The sequence below is a fragment of the Alexandromys fortis genome, unplaced genomic scaffold (genome assembly GCF_014885135.2).
Source record: "Alexandromys fortis isolate MF-2015 unplaced genomic scaffold, M_Fortis_MF-2015_v1.1 scaffold_0, whole genome shotgun sequence".
In the NCBI taxonomy this organism is placed as follows: Eukaryota; Metazoa; Chordata; class Mammalia; order Rodentia; family Cricetidae; genus Alexandromys; species Alexandromys fortis.
Window position 1 is genome coordinate 19,863,106 of NW_026067949.1, and position 6,210 is coordinate 19,869,315.

The window sequence follows — 6,210 nt, forward strand, 5'->3', positions numbered from 1 at the left end:
TTAATCATATAATTAAAGTTTTCTTTCCCATGGGGTCCTTGCATGTTTCAGAGAGAAATCCTGCTGCCTTTATTTCTCATTATATCCCAGTCCTTAACATAGTATGTGACAAATAATAAATGTAAATTAGTAAATGATGCTCTTAAGAATGATGTTTTGTCCAGACTTATTCACTCTAGTCTCGGGGGTTTGGTTTGATGAACAATTTAAAAAAACACATATTTGTGGACCATAGATGTGCAAGGCTTTTTTTCATAGAAACAATATATACTAAGGGTAACATTGCTAGTAGATGTACTTATAGCCCCTATGTAATGCTTTGACTATTATAATGTAGATTCCATCATAAATAAGATAATGCCGGTCTTTCCCTATTTCAGCTACTAATAACTATAAACTAAAAAGTTTCATTGAATTACCTGGAAATGAAAATGTTATCACCCTTAACTCTGATTTGAGTTTGTTTTTTGCACACAACCAAAGCACTCAGAAGGCTCGTGTCAGCACACAAACTGCCAACAAGAATACACACAGGATTTGGTTAATGAGTTGTACTGATCACTACATTCTTTCATTATTTGTTTGCATACACCCTGGTGTGTGATCTCAGAACACATGTGCAGAGATGGGGAATCCGGGGCCTGGTGGAGTGTTTGCTTCTTTCATTCCAACACAGATGTTTGGCGGCACTCAGGAGACAAGACATTGTGCTAATGCTGAGGCATGTTTATATCTGTGTTTATCTTCAAATAGATCTAACTGTTTTGAAGCCATGAATTTTTTTATCCATAATTATAATGACAGAACTGGGTGGCACTGTGGATAGCTTACTCTGTTTCTAAAAAGGTAGGAAATTTTGCTTCTGGGATTTAGTGGGTGAGCCTAATGCTTCTAGAAGCAACAGTATGCATCATAAAAGATTCGAAATCAATATTTTTATGGTAGAAGTTGATGGGTTTGCTGCTACTTTCAAAGGAAAATGAAAAAAAAAATCAAACATTGAAATAAAGTGTTACATTGACCCAAGACTGGAAGTTTTGAATCTACAGGTTAGGCAGGAACATGAAGACAACAACAGAGAAAACTGTGCAGAGATCTCATTAATAGATGGAAACAGAGCTGGATTGTCCAGGCCATCAATGTTCCAGGAATATAAAGTTATAAACTCTGTCTATCTTGCAAGTGTCTTATGTCTGGAACCCCTTACAGAAAGGAAAACAACCAAATTAAAGTGATAGAGACAAAAATAATAAACTTTAGAAATCCAGTTGCCATGGAGATAAACCAACTCTAAGTAGGTACATGTTCAGAATTACTGAAATATATACTGAAAGAGTCTGTGTCACATGATCTTTTTGTTGGTATCTACTTAAAGAATATATGTATGAAAAAAAAGAATATATGTATGTAGGTAGGTATGTATTTATGTATGTATATGTGTGTGTATCAAAAATAACACCAAAACATAAGTCTGTAAAAAGAATAAAAGAATAATATTTTATGAAAATGCAAAATGTTGAAATGATTTATTCTTATGTCTTATACACTATATGTACAAAATGTTTATTGACTCAGTGTAAGAAAAGAAGTTTTAAAAATACAAAGGGGAAAGATTAAAGTTTTTTCAAAAAATATAGTCATCATTTTTATTATTCCTTTTCTTCTCGTTTCTAAGTCTGATTGACACTGGCTCAGTATTTAAAAAGAATAATAACTTCATTGGACAATATTTAAACAAAAAATAAGAAAAATGAGAAACCTTTTGTGGATTAGCACACCATCCAGCAAGAACCTCCATCATGACTCAAATGACCCTGTCTTCTTTTTTGTTTTGTCTTTGCTTTTCTTAATATATAATTAGATACGTATTGCTGAAACTGGAATTTCAGAGTGTCTTAAATTTTCTCATTTTCCAACTTGTTTTTCAGTTAGTATATTAATTATAAAGCTTGGAGCTTATCCTATATTTTCCTTCTCACAAGTGAAATACTCCAAAGGAGAATAAAGAATAATGGAATGCAGCTCACCATTTTTTATAACTCTGTTTATATTCAATTATACAAACTTATAGTTCCCTTCTTATTTTGTTTCTCTAGAATGTAATTAGAGAAACACCACTTTTTGAACACAAAAAAAGCTCTGTTCTCCAAGCCACCATGAAAACAAATACCAAAGCCAACAAAACCTCGTCCTTTCAATTCTCCAGACCTTACAATAAAATCCCCTTGCTATGCTCAACATTGAAATGGGCTTTTCCAGTTAATTCGTGTCCTAATATGTGCCTAGGTCCTCTGCATATTGATCTTTGCCATTTCATTTAGTTCACAAATACCATAGGACAAGGAGGTAGATTATATAAGAACTCCAAGAAGATTTAAACCTAAAAGGAAAATCAGAGAATAGAATTGTTGGGAAGAGGATAAGAAAGCACAATTATGTCAGTAAAGATACTTTCAACACAAAGGAAAGTTTTTGACAAATAATGACATTTGTCAAAATTCCCACTAAACTTTTAAAATATTTTCCTTTCCAATTCATAGAGTTGGCTGTGAATCATTTTGTAGATTTAGGAATAAAAAGAAATTTGTCTAATATATAAGAAACTTAGAGATCTTTGAGATGTACATGGGACTAAAGATTCTCAGAAATTGTTTCCCAGAGGACCTGCTTACATGTGACCATGTGCCTTTCTAAATCACCAATAGTCAACTTTATTGAACCACTTGAGACAGAAGTACATTCCTTTGTTACTTATCAGAATTTTATTAGTGTATCCTTCGATACACTGTAATATTCTCCCTATTTACCTCACACAGCTGCATCCCTCAAACTTAAGGAAGTGTGTTTGTTCAGATTTCTTAGTTCTGTAGCAAAGGCAAGTAAAAATCAAGGGACGCTCAATCATCTGTTAAACTGTCAGTCTCTCATAACTTGAATATTGATTTCACGGGAGGCCGTGGCATTCCCTAGGTGAGCATGTCAAGCTCTTGACAGGAAGATCTTTGCTTAATTGAATTGAGGGGTGTCAGTGATGTATGTTTTGTCACCCACTGTGTACTCAGGAGAAGGTGATGATATTCCTTCATGTGCTGGCCAAACTCTCTGTACATGTCTTATTACCTCAGCATTTTTTTTCTCATAAAGACCTGGGAGCAATGCATTTAGCCATCCAAGAGATGATTATGCATTAAAAACTTGAAGCATGAAATATCAGATGGGGATAGTCATAAATGATTTGACACATGAGCAATAATTTTAATTTGGTCACTAAGCTTGCAGGGTAGCTTTACTCGTCTGTAATATGGGAGTAATGATCATCCTTCCTGCCATTAACTACTTCTCAGCAGTGTTGTAAAGATTAATTTATGTTTCAAAATGGCTTTTCAAATGAAAAGTGCAATGTAAATGTTGGTTTCTAAAGCAAAGCCCTTGCCGGCGAGTGCTGGCTTTGTCTCTGATTAACATTTAAAATGCTGTATGAGAAATTCAATTTTGTTTGGCCAATATCAAAGAAATATTTTTAGCCATCTTAGAGGGAAAATGAAATACAGTTCTCAATGCTTTAACACAAATAAAACAAGAAAAGATTATCTCCATTAATTTAACAAATATATTATCTAAATCACCACTTTGTCGTTTATAGGTTCCCGGTGGGAAGAAAAAAACTCCACTGGCTTTCAACCTAACAAATTGTGTTGTATTGCATCAGTAAGTTACACAAATTAGCCTGAAACCACTTCAACTTAATGTATGTAAAAATATTCCAAGGTAACATTTTGTAGTCTGAGTTCTCGACTTTTCATTTTGTTCAGATATGCATTTAAATGATTGGTCACTAAGGTCTCGGGCTATTTCCTCACTGCCAAAATTATAGTGCACAGATCCACATAAATATGAATAAGAACAGAAGAAGCAGTTTTTTTTTTATGTGTTTGAAAGTTACTAAGCATTAACACTGCCATGCTGTTAAGTTACAAACCAGAAGTTGTGAGGGGGCAACATTCATGTTTTCTGTTTTCCAGTACCTTCTCCAGTGACGGTGGATATGGGTTGTAGTAACTGCTGTCTTTGCTAGTTTTGATTATGTGCAAATGTCTCTTCTAGTTTTTCTCATGCCTCTCTGTCAGTTCACTCCTCTCCAATATTTTAAAATAGATTCTTCTCCAATGAGTGTGTTCTAAACACTTTATAATGCATTTAAAGTGTACCTTTCACAACACACCAAGAACTGATCCACTTACAAGAGTAAAATGTTGAACTCCATACCAAACTAAATGAACTTTAGCTCTTTTTTTTCACACACATCTTGAATCAGAGTGTAGTTTGTACTGGTGACTGATAACATTGGTAGTCTGTCAAACCGTCACCTTACAAAAACCATAACAAATTATGTTAGAAACTTTCCATTTATTTCTGGAACTAGCGTTTCATGTGTTTGAATCCTGAACTAAACACTGAAAGAGAAGAGCAGATGATCAGTCCCTGAACCCAGCAGCTCATGGTCTACCAGCACAGAACTGATAATGAGACAACACAGTAAGAGCTCGTCTTGAAAAGGCAAGAACACCAGTAGCTTTGTGTGCCATTTAGACTGTCATCTGAGAAGTCTTTCCCATAAAAAAAGAATTGCAATGTTTAATTCTGAATATCAGAAAAAAGAACATGAATTGAAGGGACAGGTGAAAATATGGTTGAATGCAGAAGGCATTGCAAATACAGAAAAGAATCTGTGCCCTATTCCCCACATCTAATCAGTTCCAAAATAATGAACCATAAAGTCAATTTCTTTAAGCAGCACAATGTTCTCAACATTTTCAGTTCCCACTGACACCTACTTTCTGCCTTTGTATCCTCATTACTGTATAAACCACAAACATGAACATATACTCGATGTTGTTCTAATTTCCCCCTCTCAAAAGTTTCCAAGGTTTCTGTTCTGCTTTACTTCCATCTGACATTTTTATTTTCATCCTAAAATGTTGTACTCCTTACAGAAGAATGTTTGGTAGTCATTCAATCTTCAATCTTCTATGGGTTTATTTGCCTGTTTGTTTTTATTATCAGAGGCTCAAAGATTTCTCCTGAGAATATTAGACAAGAAAGAATGAGAAGAGATGTTAAATGTCTCTCCTTAGTTTTTTTTTTCTTTTTCAAATCGAAAAGGTATAATTTATGTGCTTGGAATCTTGAAAGTCTTAATTCTGATTTGATATATGCTTTCCAGTTTCAATTATTTTTAACAAATAAGAAGAAAAATATTTTTATGTTAACAAAATCTTTAACCTTGATTTTAATATATTCTTGCTTTGATAAACATGAGAACAAACTCTAAGCCTCATAATATCAGCCTAAATATCAATCAATTAATCAATAGACAATAAAGATGTACTACAAATACACAATAAAATTATACATATACATAAATATTATTAAGCTATAAAATTAAATTTACAAATTACCTGATGGAATTAGAAAAATATATATTCAACCTCAGTCAGTACATTTTAAGCCAGCTTTTACTTTTTTATTTAATACATTTAATTATAAGACCTAAAGAATCCACAAAAAGTAGAATGATGACTTGGGGCTTGCTGTAAGGAATAGAGAAATAGCAAAATAAAATTCAGGTGAATGTAGAAAATGGAAATTATGGTAGTGGGAAAGTTCAAGTGGGAATGGTGGTGGGGAAACCTAAGAAATAAGGTGATCAGAACAGAGTAATAGCCAAAACCATCTATAAAAAGGATATATGGAAATTATAGTAGTCTAAATGAGAAATACCATTATTGGTTCAAGTATTTAAATACATGGTGGCTAGTGTGCAGAAAAATGTGGGGGAGATGCGGAACCTTTATGGAAGCCTTGCTGGAAGAAGTATGCTACTGGGGCAGGCTTTGTGTACCTATAGCTTTGTGTATTTACAACATTTCATCCTGTTTGGAAAATCAGGTTCCTATGTGGAGATCTCTCAGTTTCCTCCTCCTGCATGAATTCCCTGTCATTACAAACTCTAGGCCTCTGGAAACATAAGTAAAGATAAACTTGCCTTTAAGTTGCTTTTAATCGTGGTGTTTTATCACAGCAGTAGAGATTCAACTAATGCAGAGAATTACTGCTTTGTAAGTGTAAACCGCCTTCGCGGATCACTGAGTCTAGGAATTGTAACCCGCCTGGCAGTTAGTAATTCCAGGGTCCCGGAGAGGCGCTATC